This window comes from Topomyia yanbarensis, chromosome 1, assembly GCF_030247195.1.
Source record: "Topomyia yanbarensis strain Yona2022 chromosome 1, ASM3024719v1, whole genome shotgun sequence".
Classification (NCBI taxonomy): domain Eukaryota; kingdom Metazoa; phylum Arthropoda; class Insecta; order Diptera; family Culicidae; genus Topomyia; species Topomyia yanbarensis.
The window spans coordinates 33,522,131-33,543,608 of record NC_080670.1 but is presented as its reverse complement, the minus strand read 5'-3'; the positions used below and the strand labels follow the sequence as shown (position 1 = coordinate 33,543,608).

General features: G+C 36.5%; 1 protein-coding gene across 4 annotated transcripts in view; it reads right to left on the bottom strand.

Annotated features, from left to right (window-relative positions):
- The window catches only part of LOC131677313 (uncharacterized), a 456,877-nt gene that overhangs the window by 27,839 nt on the left and 407,560 nt on the right, over positions 1-21,478 (bottom strand). The window lies entirely within an intron of this gene.

The following is a 21,478-nucleotide window of genomic DNA, read 5'->3' as shown; positions in this document are numbered from 1 at the left end:
TTAGCCGAATATTTTTCTGTATTATATACTAATTAAACTTCAAAAAGAAAAGAAAATTGATTTTTTTGTGAAAAAAAGTAATTAATTTATACACGCATTCTTGCTTGCCGAATGTTGATAGTATCACCTTTCATATTATAAGGAATGACAGAAAAAAACACTGAATTTAATTGAGTTCGAAGGTATATAAACCCCTTAATTACGACTAAGCTGTAAACTTTGTAAAACCTTTTCCATAAACTGCAATCGAATAGACTTCATTAAAAGTAAAGATAGATTGTGAAGGAATTGCAGAAACATTGCTTACCTGGTTTTGAATAGACATTGCATTACACGTAAAGAAAGATTACAAAGGAACCAAGATCCCTCAATTACCAGAAACAATGCCCATCTAATTGAAAATGTCCCCCTCCCTCCTCTCTCATGACAGTCGACCCCGTTTGTGTACCGAAACTCGGTTTCGCATGATTAATGTTCGGTCTTCCGTAAACAACTGATTGGCTTCGATCCGATCTGGATCCAAATTCACTGGCTCGAACCGCGCAGCAGTAGCATCCTTCATTTCTCTTCCAGAAACCTTTGTGACATTTGTTCGTTTGATCTGCACCGACATGACAGGAAGCTGGGAGCTTGATTGTGGCAGAATTATTACTATGTGCCGACGACGCCGAGATCCGGAGCGGATGCCGGAAGGAAGGCAAGCGGCGGGTCTGCTGTTTTTTCTTCCTCTTTTTGTTATTTTGTTACATCACACAGCACTATGGTCCCAAAGCTGTATTTAGGAAGACAAAACTGGTTGCGCCAAAGCCGTTGGTTTTAGATATATAGTATCTTCGGCAAACTTTATTAGTACTTTCTTGCCGATTTTTTTATATTAGTTGAATTAGGGTGGTCCTTGTGGTTAGGGTGTTCAAAGTATCAACTTCTTAGATATGTAAAATTCAGCTACATAATGTTCTACAAAGCTATAAATCTATCAAATTGAAGTAACTTTTCTGAAGAAACTGTGTGGCTATCTCTAATGGTTCATGTGCTATGATTTTTGCAATATTTAAGGTAGGGTGGCTCTTTAAAAATTGGTTTTCTATTAATATCTTTTTATGTGTTAATTTTTCGCTAATACTTCGTTCTAGAGGTTTTTAGAACTTTTGTAAATACACATTTTTGCCGAAGCAATTAAGTTTATATCTCTTTTGTTTGCATAGTTACAGGCGATTTTCAAAACAAAAATGGTTTTTTTTCAAAACTATATATCTTCCAACATTGCAAATGGATTTTCAATCTTTTAATTTCATTTGAAAGATCGAAACTTTTGTAGTTTTTGGTGAAAAAACTGCGGGAGCGTTATTTCTGTAAAATAATTAATTAATTTTTGAAAATGGTGTATTTTTCAACAAAAATCGTTCATAACTTTTCAAATAGACGAGATAATAACTTTGTTACTTCAGCAAAATCTTCGTCATGCAAAGTTATAAAAGTGCTGCAAACAAAGTATTTACGATAAATCAATGTATGAGGTGACAAATGAAAAATAGTGATTTTAAGAGGTTACGTTTTCATCGCTCAATCTCTTATGGTAAAATCAACTGAGAAATAGTCAATGTGTGTTATAATGAAAATCTATTGAATATGTGACACTGTTTGAAAACACAATATTTTACCGTATAACTACATGTTAGCGTGAATTCACAATAGTGTTAATAGCGTACTATAGTAAACTCTAAATAAAAGTTATCTATTACGGGGCCAATAAAGCAAGTACCGTCATCATGCATTATATAGATGCTAGGGAATTATGCTTTATGAGTTATTTTACCAGTTCGCGGTTAGCGATTTTCAGACCTCTTACTTTTATTTATTTTGAAGTAACAAAAATTGTTAATCTTTCCTTAACTTACCCACAGCCGTCATTATAGTCGATAATTAATTTATACTTCCAAACATTGCATAAATGCTGGAAAAGCATACAATAATTTTCACTGCTATGAATAACAAACTCGTTTCAAGATTTTAAGATAACAAGACGTGAACTAAAACATTTTCTTTCTAGCACTCGTTTTGAGCACTAGTCCAAACCAAAAAGGATTTACTTAAGTGAGCATAGATAACTTTTGTTGGCAGATTTAGAATTAACGATAGTTTGCAGCTAACACTACTGTAAATCCACTGTATTATTTAGATGGACGGTACATTGTTCTTTCAAAAACGTTTATAAATCCAATAGAATTGTCATGACATTCGGTATTATCACACCCAATGACTATTTCTCAGTTGATTTTACCATAAGAGATTGAGCGATGACCTCTTAAAATCACTATTTCTCCTGTGTCACTTCATACATTGATTTATCGTAAATAGTTTGTTTGCAGCACTTTTATAACTTTGCATGGTGAATATTTTTGCTGAAGTAACAAAGTTATTATCTCGTCTATTTGAAAAATTATGAACGATTTTTGTTGAAAAATACACCATTTTCAAAAACTAATTATTTATTTTACAGAAATAACGCTCCCGCAGTTTTTTCACCAAAAACTAAAAAAGTTTCCATCTATCAAATAAAATTAAATGATTGAAAATTCATTCGCAATGTTGGAAGATATCTAGCAAAACCATTTTTGTTTTGAAAATCGCCTGTAACTATGCAAACAAAAGAGATATAAACTTCATTGCTTCGGCAAAAATGTGTATTTACAAAAGTTCCAAAAACCTCTAGAACAAAGCATTAGCGAGAAATTAACACATAAAAAGATATGAATAAAAAACCAATTTTTAAAGAGCCACCCTACCTTAAATATCGCAAAAATCATAGCACATGAACCATTAGAGATAGCCACACAGTTTCTTCAGAAAAGTTACTTCAATTTGATTGATTTATAGCTTTGTAGAACATTATGTAGCTGAATTTTACATATCTAAGAAGTTGATACTTTGAACACCCTAACCACAAGGACCACCCTAATTCAACTAATATAAAAAAAATCGGCAAGAAAGTTCTAAGAAAGTTTGCCGAAGATACTATATATCTAAAACCAACGGTTTAGGCGCAAACAGTTTTGTCTTCCTAAATACAGCTTTGGGACCATAGTGCACAGCCATCCAATTTGCAGTAGAGCTAAAACATCAACTGCTAGATGCTTTTCTCGAAAGCAGCGGAGCTTTCTGCAAAATGTGCCACCAACGACAACGACAACGGCGATGATGGTGATGATGATGATGATGATTGCGATGGAATTATTTGCTGGACCCGTTCAAAAGAGAAAAACATCCATTTCTTGATACTGCTTTCCAAAGTGCACACGACCGACGGGTCACGTATGAAAGGAAAAGCTTTCCCCCATCTTTTCATATAATTCCGATCGTGATTCTTTCAATTTTGACCGTGGCTTCGAAGGCGACAATTGAACTGCGGGGACTTACAACAGTTGGGAAACCATTCCGGGCGTTCTAATATCGAGTTTTTGATGATGGGAAAAAAAACTGGTCACGATGGAGCTGAGCTGCCTGACGGCAGACGTGACTTTGGACACTAAGGTTTGGCAGTTACCGAGCTGTCAAAGTGTCTGGCGGCCGTCGGATTTAATGTATTGCTTCCGATTTTCGGTTTTGAAATCTCGACTCCAAAGTGGTGCAGTCCGTTGGGAGCAAGATCCGTGCCCAGAATTTCGACAGATTGCGGTAAGCTTCATAAATGTTACCTTGCTAAGCGTAAGGGAGATGTTCTGTGTAAGTTTAAATTGGTCCTTGTAGACAAATTCGCTCGCATGTTCTTGGTTTGGCAAGGTATTTGCACTTTTGCAAGAAAAACTAAGGTTTTCATCGCTGAAGTGACAACAAATTGGCAGCTTTACAATGAGGAGCGTTTCCAGAAGGGAATTTTGACTTTCAGTCAATCCGACGAAGGTCCCGTGAAATTTTGACTCGACTTAGTCAGGATGTTGTAGAATGATATGTGCAGCCTGATGTTGATTTTCTTGAAAAAAGTAAGAGTAAAAATGTCCAGATTTTTGTACCATTTTTCGGTAATTGTCCAACCTAAATTGGAACAATGTGGCAAAATAATTCACGATCTGATTTAAAAAACGGTCGAAAAAATTGCCCAAAAGGTTGACAGTATTACTCTGTATAAAATTAGGGGTATACTGTACAAGTAATAGGAGGTATTCAGTGAAAAGTTGGACAATTCATACGAAAATCCAACAAATAATTAAGATGTGCTTACCGGACAACAGCGCCTAGTCGTTTGCTTATGAACACAAGTATTGTTCCCATTTGTAGTCAAATGTAGTCTATGTTGTAGTCAGGTCGGCTGCCATATACTGATGAGACTAAGTCGAAACGTTAAGTTTAAATTACTAAAAGTTATGGGTAATGTACCTTTATGCACAAAACGATTTCAACCAATTTTCCTCTATAAATAGATAAACCAATTGTTTTCTTGTGTTTTTCTCAAATCTTGATAAGAAACCCTACAGTTTAACAAGAGATACTAACAAAATGTTTAAAGAGAACAGATATTACACCCGAATACGAATGGGATAATTCTGAAAGATTATTCGTATCATTATTATCGTTATGTGAATAATATCGCTTATCCAGTGTATAATTTCATAGTTCCCGTCAGCAACCGAGATAAATGGCACTGTTAATTCGTATATAATGCGCAATGTGCGAGCCAATTCCAGGCCTAATGGCGTTCTAAGACTCACGAAAAATTGTGCCGTAGCACACCAAACGAGCATTCCAGCTCCCGGACCGAACCCGGTCGCTTCCTTCTAATCATCACTTAAAAATTGAATTAGTCACGTTCTGCTTTTCAAAACCGTCGAAAGACTGTGCCAGCGCGCGGGCGTAAATTGGATTTAGTGACACTTCGTTAAAAAGTGTGAATTATTATAGTCATCGTGCCGTCACCGGTACCGGTACTATTTAATCATCTGAAACTTCTTTGCAATCATTTTATATTATGCGGCACAGCCGCAGATCTGCTTCGTTAAATCCCGATCAACGGGGTGTACCGAGTTGGGGACAAAGTTAAACTTTACCGTTCGCGCGCACTCCAACCCATAACCGGATCCCAGCTCCGAACCAGTTCCAATCCACTATGACCGATCCCCCCAAAACTATACTTATTCCGTGCCGTGATTCAGGATGGGGAACAAACACTCGCGCTTCCGGAGATAACTGCAAAAATAATCACAGAATCTCTGTCATCCGCCCCAGCCAGCATTACAATGCGGCATGCATAATCTAATTAAATTATGTTTACTTAACATCCCTGCCTTTGGATGGTGGGGGGCAGGTTTGTCCATATCGCGGCCGACATGCTAACTCGTAGTTATACAGCTCGGTGCGCACATAGAGGGTATTCAGGAGGAACCCACTCATGACGACTGGAAGCTGACTTGCCTGGGCCGCCGACATGAAACAGGATCGCGTGCGCCCTCTTGCCACAGGATTTGTATGGGTGAGGGTGTAGCGAGCTATACGTACGTGTGAAGAAAATATTTTCCCAGCAAACATTTATTCTGGCTGTGATTTTTCGACTGTTTTATTTCTTCCGCTGTGATGCTGAGCATAGCCTTTAAAAAGTGGCAACTTTTTCGACCCACTCACGAGGATGCGCTAGCCGTGTCTGTCTTCACCACTGGAACACGGACTGATGCTGCTGCTGCTTTTAAAGGCCGAACATTTTGTGGATCTTTTATGGGTGGTACGTGTCAACTGTACCACTAAATTGGTTATAGTGGGAAAGTTCAGTTGGAGTTTTCCGGGTGCCAGTGTCGTTCGGTGGAAACTTTTACCGATTCGATGCGGTGTAGGGGAATTGGCTGTGAAAAATGTAACGAGCCGACAGTGTGGGAGACAAATTGCGAATTTGTTCCTTTTATATAATTTTGGACTGCTTCTATGAGTGTGACCTCGGCCTCTTTACAATCTGCGTAATGGGGTACCGAAACGGTATATGAGTTTTGGGTTGACTCTTTTAGACTTTCATATTCGTTAAATCGCTATTCGCTGAATTGAAAACGTTTACGGACGTAGATTTTCCGTTTGCTTGTCCAATAACCAATCCGAGAGATGTTGTCCCCCGAGAAATGAATAAAAATTGTGGAAGGTTCTATTAGCGCTTTTACTCTACTATGAAAAAATCTAATTCTCAAAAATAATTGTTGTAGCAGCTTGTGATCGAGAAGGTCTCACTTGAAACATGGGGAAAGCAAGTTCGTGATTGAAGCGTTTTTGTTTAAAAACATTGTTTTGTACAGTGCTAACAGTCTTCGTTTCTTGCAATTGATATTCTCGTGTGGTTTCTGAAACTCGAGTTCAGCGAAAACCACAATCCTGTCCCAATAAATCAATTATTGTCAAAGTAGAACCATTTTACCCGCATGTATGAAGTGTTGCTATAAACCGTGAATTTCACGAAAACACCATAAGGACAATTAATCCTCTAGTTCCCAAATCGTCTCTAAGAGGTCTCTATCAAAATCTAAAGAAAACTACTAAAACATGATTGTGAGTTGTCACCCACAGTAGCATTTCTTCCCAACGCTCACACCTCTCATACACACACATTGATTGAATATTTGAACCTTCTGTCAAAGACAATTGGAGTTCAAGGTTAAAAATTCACCGAAAACAGGGAAAAATGATTTAGTGTTTAGTGGTAATGTTCATTAAATTAATTTTAACTATTTTTGGAAATTCCGATATCTAAAAAATATTTTTGAGTAGCCTGTTAATATTATTTCACTGTAGATATGCAACTGAGCGAAAAAATATTCAGTCTTTTAGTGATTACCCGAATAGAAATGAACAGTAACAAAACCATGATTTTCACTGTGACAGTACAGTAATTTTACAATAATTTACAGTAAGTTTTAGTGTCATGCTACAATACAAAAACAATAAACTTTAACGTTTTTACAGTAAATTTCAATGTAAAATAGACTTTTACAGTAAAAATGGGGGGTGGTTATGTATCTTAACATTAAAAGAATTGATTTTTCTCAATGCATTATTTTATCGAAAACAGTAATATTTAATGTGAATTTACTATATCAGTTTTTTGCTGAACAGTAAAATTTATTGTTACATGAAATTTTATCGTAAATCTATTGCGAGAACTCTGCATCGAACAATGTTGAAACAGTAATAACTATAATATTTATTGTTTTATGATTGTTTGTAGGGTAAATGCTATTGTAAAATTCTATCCGGGTACTTATAGTACCGAAACTATCATTAAGCACCATTTAACTGAAAAAAATATGTTTCAACAATTGTGTGCGAATGCTGCTGTTAGAAAGAATAATACTTAGGGGAGTTTGGGGCTAGTTAACGGAATCTTTTTTTCTCCTTTTGTATTAGACATATGGCGTTGTCTCTAGTTCCGCACTTCAATTATTGTGAAATGCATTCTACAAATGTGTTTGTTGCATTTAATTTAATTTAATTTATAATTAATTAATATCAACAGACACAGTGTGGTCCTAATGATAATTTCTTAATCTATTTAAAAAGTCAAATTGTAATCTGCTACGTAGAATGTGAAGATCGAACACGGATGACACTCTGTTGAAGGTCCGCTGCAAACCAATGATGGCACCGTTTACTCCATAGTTGGTCCGGCGAAGAGGTAATCGGAGGAATAAATTATTGCGAAGGGCGCGAGGGCGAACGTTCATGTTTATCGCACTGAGAAGCTCGGGGCAGTCAATTCGATCTTGCAAAATATCCGAAATCGTCATAGCACGGAATAGATCCCGTCGCACTTGCAATGTATCGAGTCCAATAAGCAAACACCGGCTTTCATAACTTGGCAGCTGGTGAGGGTTGCTCCAAGGCAATCGACGAAGGGCAAACCGAACAAATCTGCGCTGTACTGTCTCAATTCGATGGACACCGTTGAGATAATGAGGGTTCCACACAACTGAACAATATTCCAGAGTTGATCGAACGAGTGAGCAGTAGAGAGATTTCAAGCAGTAAATATCTGAAAAGTGCTTAGATATTCTCATTATGAACCCCAAACAGCGTGATGCCTTTGCGACAATATAGCTGATATGCTGTTTAAACGTCAGTTGTTCATCGAGAAAAACTCCGAGATCTTTGACGCAATTCGCTCTGTCAATTGTGGATTCAGCTAGACAGTAATCGAATCGAATTGGCGTTTTTTCCTCGAGAACGTAATGACCGTACATTTCTTGGGGTTTAGGGTCATTCGGTTGATCTCGCTCCATTCCGCAAAGGTTTCCAGTTGGCGTTGAAGGAAAGCTGCATCATCAGTATTACGGATTCTATGGTATAACTTGAGGTCGTCGGTGAAAGACAACCGTGGTCCTTCTAAACAAAAGTCAACGTCGTTGAAATACAGAAGAAAAATCAATGGACCGAGATGGCTGCCTTGCGGAATACCAGATGAAGCAAAGAACTCTTCGGATACACAATCACCTATCTTGACTGCTAGACGACGATCACTGAGATACGATTGCATCCAACGGAGAATATTAGTACCAAAGCCAAGTCTATCCAATTTTGCCACTGCAATAGCGTGATTTATCTTGTCAAAAGCAGCTGAAAGGTCCGTGTAGATAACGTCAGTTTGAAGGCCGTCCAACATAGCATCTGTAACATATGTTGTGAACGACAGAAGATTCGTAGATGTTGAACGTTTCGGCATAAATCCATGCTGAGTCTCGGAGATATACTGTTTGCAGTGGCTGGAGATGGGTTCCAACACAGCCATTTCAAACAGCTTAGGAACTGCGCTTAGCGTTGTAATACCACGGTAGTTGTCAACTACCTTTTTATCACCTTTTTTGTGAACTGGAAACATGAAGGAGGATTTCCAGAGTTCGGGAAATACTCCGGTTGTTAGCGACAATTGAAACAGATGACAAAGAGGTTCAATTAGACCGGCAGAGCATTTTTTTAGAATAATAGTTGGTATACCATCTGGGCCTGCCGAGGTTGAAGCCTTCATTTTGCTAATCGCCAGTTGTACCATATTATTGTCGATATTGATAGAGTTCAAAGACTGGTATGATTGAGGTACATTGAGCCTGGGTCGGTGTCAGTTTCTCGTTGGAGAAAACACTCGCGAACTTTTCAGAGAATAGTTGGCAGATCTCCTGTAAACTAGAGCTCATACGTCCTCCATAGCTCATCGTTGAAGGCAACCTGGATTCCTTTCTTTGCTCGTTTACATGCTTCCAGAATGTTTTAGATTCGGACTTCAACTTACGTTGCACGTTTCGCAAGTAATCGGCATGGCAACGCTTCGATGTCTTTTTATAGACTTGGTTAACATGAACGTAGTGTTGTCGCAGCACGTAGCCCCCAAACTTGGAGTACTTCTTCAGAGCGGCTCTTTTAGTCGCTTTTAACCGTCTCAGCTCGGCAGTGTGCTTAGATTGAAGGCCACTTCTTTTGGGTACATAGCGATCGATAGCATAGCTCATAACATTGGAGAAGGTCTGCACTGCAACGTTGACATCATCATTGTCGAGAATTTCAGTCCAGTGGATATTCGACAGGAAGTCAATAATGCTATTATAGTTGGCTTTTCTAAAATTATAGCTGACGGTATCAGAAGCATTGCAGTCATGCTTCACTCGAATCGCTTCAAGCAATATATGCAGGGGAGGGTGGTGTCTAACAGTCTTTACCAGGGGGAACGGTGCTGCGGTAACTTTTGGCGCGTAGTCAGATTTGCTCGAAAAACAGAGATCAAGGATTCTGTTGTTCTCGTTCACCACATTATTCGTTTGGCGCAGCAGATTTAGACTGTAGCAGTCAAGCAAACTGGTGATACCAGCATGAAAAGATGACAGTTCGGGATCAGCGAACATAAATCCGTCATTATATTCTGTTTCGTGGACATTGTAAGCGATGTTGAGTTTTCGAGCGTAATAAGGTGAAGAACCTATTTTAGCCCTATTAGGGAGGGTGCCTGCATATAAATTGGCATCAACATCTTTGCTTTGTTCTTAAGAACCAATATATTTTTTTCGAGAGTTGCCGTACTTGAGCTGTACAGCTAGTTTCTCGGAAGGGCTCCCCGTCAGAATCACACGCTACAATTGCAGACGTGACAGGCAATGGCGCCCACTAGAACACTGCTTTAGGCCAATTGCAGCGGGCCGTGATTCTGAATGTGATATTCATTGTACGGTTCAAGTATGTGCGGGGGTAGACACTTCTTGATCGCGTGTATCATCGCGAACGGCTCGAGCATTTGTGCGTTAACGTATTCGATCGCGTGTGCGTTTGTATGTCGCGTGTGCTAACGTGTGTGTAAGTTTAAATTGGTTGTCTACTGGATATGAGCTTTATTTTCTAAATTGTCCTACTTACGGCCGTAAGTTGGTAGGACGGAGGGTAATGGTTTCCGGACGTGACCGATTCGTGATCGCGCGAACGCGGACGTTTGTAGGTTCGCGTTTGAGATAGCACTTGAAACTTCGTAAGTACTAAAACATTCACCTTATTACCGGGGTGTTATCAAGTTTGCGCGATCGCGGGCATAGGTGTGCGTTGTTGATCGTGAAGGACGTAAGCGTTCGTATGTTAACGTGTTTGTCACGTATGCTCGCGTGCATGTGACTTCGCATGTAAAAAACTGGATTTTGTAACCGTGTGGCCATTCATATATTCGCGTGCGTTCTTGGATGGTCACGCGGACCTTCATTCTTATAGTTAGTTTTCGGTGTACAATTCACATTCTGACAGGGAGTGAGTTAGCCCATATCACTATGGTTCACGGTCATGTCGTCATAGAAGGTGTCCAGTGGATATGAAAGCTTTCTTTAATTGGTCCAATTGAATTACACAATGTCTACAAATGCTCATGTAAACCAATCCTGATGCACTAGAGACAAACGGAAAACCATGTCATCACTTTTACGTCTACTGTCTATGCAATGGTTTTTTGTCATGTCAAACATTGTAATAATAACTAAAGGTCTTATTTTTGAGTTCAATAAACGCAACGGCTAACTAATTCGTCTTGTTTTCTATTCCGTCAACGACACACGACTGACGCTGAAATCAATTGTCCCGCTCATATTTGTAGATTCGAGATATTTTGATATTTTGTTTCGAAAGCAATTTCGGGACTATAAGCCTAAATCGTGATTTTAAAAGCAAAGCTTCTAACGAGTAAGGCATTTTGTAACCCAATTACACTTTTCAGTAAGACGACTGCACGGGCATAGACAAAAACTACAAAAACGGAGCGACCCTTTTAGTCGTGAGTAAAATATATCGTTTGCCTACATTATTTAGACTGAGAAAGCTTTCATTAAATATTGATTATAGAGGTTTTAACCTTAGGGTCATCCGTCTCTCGGGTTAGAGAAATCTCTTTTGGCAAAATCTCTAACCCTATGTGCGGGGTTGGGAATCGAACCCAGGTGAGCTGCGTACAAAGCAATCGATTTATCAACTACGCTATGGTCGTCCCCCGTCTGAGAATGCTGTAAATACCTGTGAATATTCCGTAACCCGTCGCCAAACATCAAATATAAAATGTTTATTCTTGAGTTACAAAATTGAGAATTTACATTCAAAAGATGCCGAACCATGTTTTAGACCATTATTGGATAATGAGGTAAAAGGGCGAACACGAAATTATTGCGACACATTCAACAGGGCATAACTTTTTTACCATTGGATAAAAATCAACCAAATTTTCCACACTTTCTCATTGATGTGTATTGTTTACATGCTGTCAAACTCGAAGTCGTGTTTTTCGATTCAACGAAAATGGAGGTGAACCAACACGAGTCGAGAGAACAAATTCTTTCCAAACACCTGGAATTTCCTGACCTGTCGCACCGGCAGTTGGGAAAAATGTTGAACATTCACCATTCAACCGTCTCCAGAGTGTTAAAGCGGTTCCAGGAGCGGTTGACGTTGGACCACGGCAAAGGAGCTGCAAGAAAACCGGGACCGGAGAACAAAAAGACGAAGGGAAAGGTGAAGCGGATGATTAAAGCAAATCCCAACGTTTCAAGCCGTGATTTGGCTAAAAAGATCGGCATGTCGCAGAGCTACGTCCAGAATGCAAAGGAGAGAGCTGGACTACATACATACAAGGTACAGAACATCCCAAACCGCGATGAGCGGCACCAATCGACGGCTAAAACTCGGTCACGGAAGCTCTACGAGAAGATGCTGATAAAATATGGCTGCTGTGTGATGGACGACGAAACGTATATAAAAGCCGATTTTAAGCAAATTCCGGGGTTGGAGTTGTTCACCGGCAAGAGCAAGTTCTATGTGGACGACAAATTTAAGAAGAAGAAAATGTCGAAGTTCGCCTCCAAATATCTCATTTGGCAGGCCATCTGCTCTTGCGGACTGAGGAGTGAGCCCTTCGTGACAAAGGGCACAGTAAATGGCGAGATCTACAAATCTGGAGTTCCTCGAGAAGCGCCTTTTGCCGTTCTTGCAACAGCACGACGAAGCTCCGCTATTTTGGCCAGATTTGGCATCATGCCCCTATTCTAAAAGTGTCCTGGAGTGGTATGAGGCCAGTTCTGTCCATTTTGTTCCAAAGGACATGAATCCGCCAAACTGTCCGGAGCTGCGCCCGGTGGAGCAGTACTGGGCAATGATGAAGCGGGAACTTCGGAAGAGCAAGAAGACAGTTAAAGACGAGAAGGACATGTTAAGAAAATGGAAAAAAAACTGAGAAACTGGTACCGGATGACACTGTAAAGACTTTGATGGAGGGCATCAAGCGAAAATGCGTTCAATTTTACACTCAAGGCTCCATCGATTAACTTTTCTTTTGATTTTTGAAGTAAATATATGTATAAAACTACCCTCTTGTAAATAGAATTGTATCCCTAGTTTTAAAACACCGGTGAATTTTCTCATAAACATTTGTTCCCCCTTTTGTGTACCAAACTATATTGTTAATTTTAAGATAACTGTAAATATTTCCTAAAAAACTATTACTATTGAATTCCTTGTTTTAAAATTTTTCATAAAAAAAAATCTTTTGCTCCCTCTCTTGTATATAGAATCTTATTTGTAGTCTTAAGATAGCTGTAAAATTTTTCTTTTTAAAAAAAAATATTTCACCATTGTAACCTCCTAGTTTTGAAATATCCAAAATGTAAAAACAAAAGAATTTGGCACCGCCAAGCTAACGCATTTGTGCCTATCAAATAAACGAAATGAATAATAATAATAAAACTACCCTAAAATTTTGGTTTGATTTTAAACATTATAAGAAAATTGGCATGACATTTTCGGTGTCGCAATAATTTCGTGCTCGCCCTTCAATTCAAATATGCAAATTCAAACAGACCACTTTTGTACTGCTGAAATAAATTAAATTACTTTGGTTCGAGAATTACCTAAGTACCGAGGGAAGCGATAGTCTTCGGGTGTATAATCTGTCCCCCGCCAACGCGCACTGGCCGCGAATCTTTATCCATAAATTCGCACAAGCTCGAAATCGAGTTCGAAGAAAGGTTAATCCGATTCTTTTTACACAGCTTCAAGGACAAAACGTCTTGGACCTGAAATCTACCTACCTATACTACCTATTTCTGAGTAGACCATGTCAAATCTGCATCCAAATTGCTTTGAAGTTCCTTATGTTGATTCGATATTCACAGAGAACAATTTTATTGAAAAAATGCCAATCCTTTTAGAAATGTAGAATGTTTTTGTTGAAGATTTCCAAGAAATTTTTGTATCAAGCTTGGAATTTATAAATTGAAGCAAAACCAATTGTCCCGAATGTATGCAATACAATTGATTCAGTTAGAATATGCACCCAAAGCATTAAAAGTTTCCTCAATTTTTCACTATCCATTTAGTTCATCCCGCTGACCAGAGCTTAATCGCTTCTAACAATGCCACAAAGCCAAGGTTGTGGTTTACAAGCCCATCTATCCACATATCTAAACAAGCAAACTGTGCGATTCACGCGGTTGGTTATTTTAAAGCACGCTACTACGAAGGCGTATCCGACAAATGCTTTCCAACCAACGTCACTAATGAATTATTCATGTGAAACTAATCCACGGCTACGCCCCTTCCCTACGCGGTTTCGAAGCGAAAGCTTACGCCGCCTCATCAAATGGTGTGGTTTTGTAATTTTCCTATAAGCCTAGAACTTTCCGGAGCTCCGAAAACTTTTTTTTTTTCAAATTCGTACTACTGGTGAGGTCAATACGACGTCAGCAATCGCTATCTGTTATGTAAATTTCAGTTGACTCCGTACCATCCAACTGCTTACCACCGCTCCCAGAACATGTCAAATCTCGATCCGCAACCACGAGAATTTCCCGCTCAGCAATCCACACTAACCCCTACTCTCCCGCAAGGGTGGAAGGCAGACGGACGTAATTGCCTGTCAGAATGATTTTCGCAAGACAAATATAATTTGCTGTCTCTCGCTAATGAGATATACTTCACTACCATTCGTGTCAACGCGTCATCGTACGGAATCCTGGGTGGGCTGGCTGACGATGGGGTGGTTCTGAATCATGCAAACCCATTGTGTTCCATTCTGATTGTATCCTTTCTACGATTGTTAACCGGGACCGAGAAGGGAAGGTCCGACATCTTATACATGTGCGAGATTAAAAGGTGGCATGTACCTACAATAGGGCAGACATACGACGACGACGACGACTGCTCCCGAGCATCGGGACGAAGAAAAATGAGACAGCATACTAACCATAGCTAACCAGTCAGTGCAAAGACAGAAGGAATGGAAATAAACGACGTCCGCTGACTTTCGAGACATAAACGCTTGTTATCCCGAAACCCGTACCCACAAAACTAAAATCCTGTGGTCGGGGGGACACACGCCAATGATTGCTGGAAATTTGTCCCGGCGATGGCCAATGGTAGCCAGCAGTGTCCCCAAAGGGGAGCTAGTTACAATTTATGATCGTTGTTACTTCTAATGATAGTATCTCGTCCGACCGAGTCTATCTCCTGTCTGTGCCGCACCGGATCGTTTGCTGGCAAAGATTTAAACTAGCCCATTTATGTAGCCTAAGTTCGAGGATTTCCGGAACCACTTGCTATAAGGGGATTTCCCAATTATTATACGGGTGATTTGTTTTCTGACAACCGCCACCGAATAACGATGGCTAATGGGTAGTTGTGGCAGAATCCTCGCTACGCGCAAGGCGATACGCGGAATCCCATTCGTAGTCAATATTGGCGAAAAAGGATCCGCTGGGTAGAGGATCCAAATCCGATAGAAAAATTGAAATAATAGGCAGCACGTAAATCGTATCAACGAAAACTGCTTCCATGTGGAAAACCTCATAAAACACTGACAGATTGTGGTCTCGACCGTGCTGTGTAGTGTGGGTGGATTGCCGATGGAGGCCTCGATACGGCAGGGAGATCCGTTGTTTTGGGTTGAACTTCCTTCGTTTGGTTCTGTCCAGTCCCGCACGGTCGGTTTTCGGTTGTCATTTGAATTATGATCTGGTATTTACTATTCTTGCTGGAATTGTCTTGTGGGATATTGTTTGTTGCCTGTTTGCACGGGCGTCGTCAGAGTGGGGATCAGATTGAAATTTTCTCAAAAAATTATCCTCAGGCGATCCATTTTTTTAAATAAAGAAATTTGTAGATGATTTTAATGTTTGGCATTTACGAGAAGCTTCTACAAATATGCGAAAAATGAAAGAAATTACAAGGCACAAATGGTGTGGCTCCCCTACAATGTCGATTGCGTTAGTTTATTCTGATTCCTGATCTAGAAAAATTATTTCAATATTCAATTTTGATGCTTTTTGACATAATTGGACAGATTTTAGATAACGATGGTAGATCGTGTTGTCGTTCCTTGCTGTAGTTATAATTCATATAGGGTAAAGAGCCTATGTTCACCATACTAAGGAGGGTGCCTCACTAATTCATTAATTACTCCGGCTGCAATTTTACAAAAGCTGCGGCGAATTCTTCTTTTTCGTTTTGTATACTTACTGAAAAGTGATACGGGTTCAATTAAACTAAAGTCTATTCTATTAAAACTTTTATCGCAATTTAGTCGTGCTAAGCTAAATTTTGGACAGGTTTTCGTCAAATTTTTGTTCAATTGCGATTTAATTACCAAAAAATGTACTGTAAATTTCAGTTATTTTTTATTCTGAAAAAATATTATTTAATTAATTAAACAATTAATCATAGCGTTATTTCAATTAAATAAAATAAAATTAAATTTAAATTTAATGATATTTAGAACATGAAGTCATATTTTAATGAAATTTGCATGCCATCTATGGCAATTTTAGTTTAATAAAAGTAAGCTGTTTAGCAAATATTGAATTAAATTTATATAAAATATTGCCCAAATTTTAGACAAAATAGTATTTTTTTTATTTTGATTTTTTAATTGATCGGTAATAAGCCGTACTTTTAGTTTTGATAAACTTCTATTAAATTATTGGAGAAATTCCAGTCATATTAGAATAAAAATTCAGTCCAGGTTCATCAAATTTCAAGTCATATTTTAATGTAATGTTCGTCAAATTTCAGTCAAATTTTATGTAAATGCTGCACTGTTCAATCAAATTTTAGCTCAATAACTACCGAATTTAGGAGAATTTTTCACGTTTATAAAGTTTTCACCTAAATCGATTAATTGAAGTTAATAATTTAAAATTTTTAACAAAAATTACTAATTTTACTCAAAATACTACTATTACACATTTTAGTAAATTCTTTGAATTTTTTTTCAGTTTGTGAATTGAAAAAAAAAACGTTCCAGTCAAAATAAAATCTTTTTAGTGAGACTTTTTTCTCAATTTTAGTAAAATTTAAGCTAAATCATTGACACATTTTTTAAATGTTAGTTAAAATTTTGGGTAATTTCAGGTATTTTTTTAAAGATTGTAAAATTAAAAAAAAAAATCCATTATTTTTATCCAAATTTTGTGAAATTTCAGTCATTTTAATTAAGCTTAGGCCCAGTTTTAGAAAAATAAAATATTATTTTAATGGAATATTCGTCAAATTGTCGTCTATATAAATTTTTCAGAAAAAATGAACTAAACTAATTTGGGAGATTTTAGTAATATTTTAGCAAATTTTTATTATTTACCCCTTTCATCCCTAACTTTTTTCTTGTACATATAGGTTTAAAATCTTTACCTTTTGATGTTTAATACAATTCTCCCAAAATATTTACAATATAGTGAAGACCCGATTTTATCTACCCCCGATTTTATCAGGTTCATGTGAAAATTGATAGTTGGTAGTTTGATGGGCTTTAACAAACGAACCAAGTTGAATTCGAGTAAATCCTTTCTTGAGCATATTTTTCATATCTTAGAAATCCGAAATACGCAAAATAATTTTTTCTTAATTTTTTTTATTTTGTACTGTCAGACCGCCTCAAGGGAAATTTAAGCTAAATAATCAGGAAAGGATATGAAGCTATATCTATGGACTAAAAAAGAATATTTTAATATCTTCGGTTTCTTAAAAAGTAATAAAAATGCTGATAAAACGGGGATTTTGTCAATATCCCCGTTTAATCAGCCCAAAATTAACCAAGGGGCTGGTAAACACGGGTCTTCACTGTAGTCCAATTGTATGGAAAATGCTGCCGAAGACAGCCTAAATTGATAGATTTTAACAGTTTCAAAAAAAATTGCAAGACAACGATGATATATCGAAATTTTAATTTTCAACGTTAGCTGATTCCTGGCAGCACTGCTGCAATGGAATCCATTCAGATCAATTGCAATTGAATTTCGGCACTGTGGATAATACTAGTAACTATTAGTGCTCAAATGAAAGGTAGTAGTCGCAGCTATCAGCCTTACTTATTTTTGTGTTCAAATCTTATTTAACCAGAATGTTATAGCTGTTTGAAACAACATGGGCATGAAGGGGCTAATTTTATTTGATTTTTCCAAACATTTCAGAATAATATGAATTCAATTGTTGTAAAAAAATTCAAAAAATTTATTCTAAATTCAGTACATTTCTATTTCAATCCGTAATGAACGTTGAACTTAAACATTTTGACTTAATTTTATCAAAATTTTACATACATTTTAGTCCGTGTAGTTTGGTAGTTTTGGCTAATTAAAAAAAAGATAATTTTGTAAATCTTACAACTTTTACAGTTTCAGTTAAATCTAAGTTTAATTATACAGATTTAATTAAAACGTAATCTATTTCACTAAAATTTAATTAACTTTTTTATGACATTCTACACAAATCTGGTAAAATTTTGAATCGAATTCAAGTACAGCTTTTAGTATTTAGAATTAATTTCGAGTCTAATTTTAGTTATCTAAAAGTCACATTTTAACGAAATTTTCATAAAATTTTCGGTCTATTTTTACCTTGATAAAATTTGCCTGATATTTTAGTTAGTTTTAAACAAGTTTTGGTATTTTTTATTTTAAAAAATGGTTTAGCCCTTTTTTACAAATGACCCTTCGTTTAATTTGCTTTTAGTCAAATATTAAAAAAAAGATAACTAAAATTTTTAACCACGATAATTGTCAGATTCTACTTTTACAAATCCTTAGTATTTTTTTGTTAATTTTCCCTTAGTTTTGCAAACAGAAAAAAAAATCATGCTTCGCTAAACTAAAGCAATTTTAGTGAATTTTTTTTTACAATTTTAGTCAGATACATATAGGTAAAATTGTAGTTAAAATGTAATCTAATTGCAAGTAGATTTTATTTAAATTTCAGTAAAATATTATCAAAAACTTTTTTTCAGAAATTATTACCAAACTTTATTCATATTTGAATTGATTTCCAGTTTTAATTAACTATAACTGATATTGTAATGAAACTGCATATTTTTAAGTGTAATTTTAACTAAATTCATGTGAAGTTCCGATAAAATTGTAGTAACATTTGAATTGAAATTGAATTTCTGTAAAGTTTTAGCTTAAAGTTTAGAAAGTCTTCCGGTTTTTTTAAATTTAAGGGAGTTTTCGACAAATTTTATACAAAAGCTTGTCAAATTTGATCCCTCTTTTAGTGATGTTCTTGTTCAAATTTAAAGAAACTTTAGTCAAATTAATAAATCTAAAAAAAACTATGTTGAATTTTAATCGACTTTTCCTTCAGGTTTCAATTTAATTGTGGTCAAACATTTGTGAATTTTAATCAAATCAAATAACTATATCTTATATTTATTTATTTAAGGGAAGTTTTTTCTTTGGATTTTAGTGAAATTTTGGACAGGTTTAAGAAAGATGTTAAATTGCAAATTAATCAAATGTGAATATAAAATTATTAGGAGCTAGCAGTGGTTTTAAAATCTTGGTTTGGTTTGCTTAATCAGGTTTTTTGCCTTATTAAAAGAAAAATTGATTATCGTGAAAAAATATTGAAAAATCAAAAGTTCATGAGAAATTTTAATTGAATTTTGTCAAGTAGAAGCCATATTATAATAATTTATGGACCGTTATTAAGAATGCAGTTTTCTAAAAATAATTGCATACTTTACCAGAAATTTTAATTTAATTTAATTCAAATTTTCCGACAAATCGCGTGAATTTTTTAAAATATTTTAACAAAATTCACAATGAACTGAAGTCCAATTTTTAGTCTAACTTCGATGAAATTTGTTTTGAATTTTAGTTCAGCTTTTAGTAATTTATTAATGTGTTATCGACGATTAAAGTGGTAGTTTATTATTTAATGTTCGGCGTTTCAGTCATTTTAAATCAAGAGCACCCGTTGTTCTCTTTCTCGAACGTTTCGGTCCTTATTGAAGAAATCGAAAATTTTGTACGCAAAATTTGACATTCCTTGAAAAGGGTCCAATAAGGACCGAAGCGTTGGAAGAAAATGAACAATAAGTGTTCTGGATTTAGAATAACTGAAACGCTGAACATTAAATCAAAAATTTTAGTAATACGAGTAAAATTTTGGAATAACTAAAGCAGCTGGCTTATCCCAAATGATGTCCCGGGAAGCGAAAACGAACTCTTGTATTTCGGCTAGAAAACCAAATGCCTCACATTATGCAGTATTAATTCCCAAAAGGGAAAATTAAATTAAACCAATTTTCGCATTAAGGGCACAAAACCTAATTTAACTTAAGTTTGATTTTTGTATTTCGAATTGATCTCGTCAGTAATTAGCACCGACTGAGTGTCCAGTTGAGAGGCTTGTAATGTTAAAAGTATTTTAGTAAAATTTTATTAAATTATCAATTTATTGATAAAGTCTCAGATAGCTTCCATTGCTACCGTAGACAGACGTGTGTTTAATTTCCGTTTGAGTATAATTGTTTTATTCTTACCTTTTGGAAACAGTAAAATTTCACCCTTTATCGTATTTTTATTATTGTTTTAAATTTAATTTAAAAAAAATCCGAAAAGCAACCGGCATTGATTAGTATTTTTATTATTTTTCGACGAGGCTCTTGCGAATTTTTCAAAGAAGATGAAGGGCTTTTACCCAACAAAACAAATTCTCTTATCTCCCAAGGGTTTTTTCTCATCCGTTGACGATTGTTGCAATCTGATTGTCATACGTAACATTCGCTGGCTGCGCCTGAAAATGTATAAAAGAGTAACCAACGACTGGATCGAGCACACTAACCGCATTCTCTCGATTCGAGCTGCCTAATTCAGACTAGGGATATGATTAATCTCAATTTAAAAAAAATCTGTTAATGAATATCAAAATACACCCATTTGATTATTCTAAACACTTTTCAATCAATTTAAGATTAGGAAATTAAAAGAAACAATTAAAAATAGTGAATCTCGTTGGTTCGACTATTGTGGTATAAAATGGACATTGGTCAACGACAATTATCTTGACGAATTTCACTAAAATGTCAGTTTCACTTGTTTGTTCGATTTCCTATTTATAGAAACCGATATGATGAAGTGAGTCTTCATTTCACCACAACTGCAAATTGCTTGCCAGATCAGAAAAGACCACAGAAATTCTGCTAACTAAGAGGTTAAATAAAGGTTGGCACAGGGCAACTGTTCGAAGTCGTGAAAGATGCAATTGGAACGACTCTATAAATTTGTTACTATGCTACTATGTTTTGATTGCCGCAAGGTTCTACTGTATCGATTTTGTTGGCTATTTTCGGCAAATTTAAGACTAAGAGAAACGAAAGCAATGAAATTGAAAGACGGATAGGTATTCTAGAGTGAATCAGTTATAAACTTAGAACGGAAAACTATAAATTTGTTAGACACTTATCAGTAAAATTCTGAACTTCTGTATCAACCGGGACATCACAACCGATCAATCTTTTAAAGCATACACATAGGTTGTGTGTCATTTTTTAATTTAATCCCGACTAATCCAGCTACTGACAAGCAGAATCTTGTACACGAAAGTTCAACTTTAGTTTAGGTATGTCCGCATTGATGCACAATGTCGGGTTCAACCCAGTTTGGCTCTCTGGGGAAATCAGCGATTTAATATTGTTTAGCCATTGTTTGAGTCCCAGGATGCATAAAATTTCTGCCTGATCTCA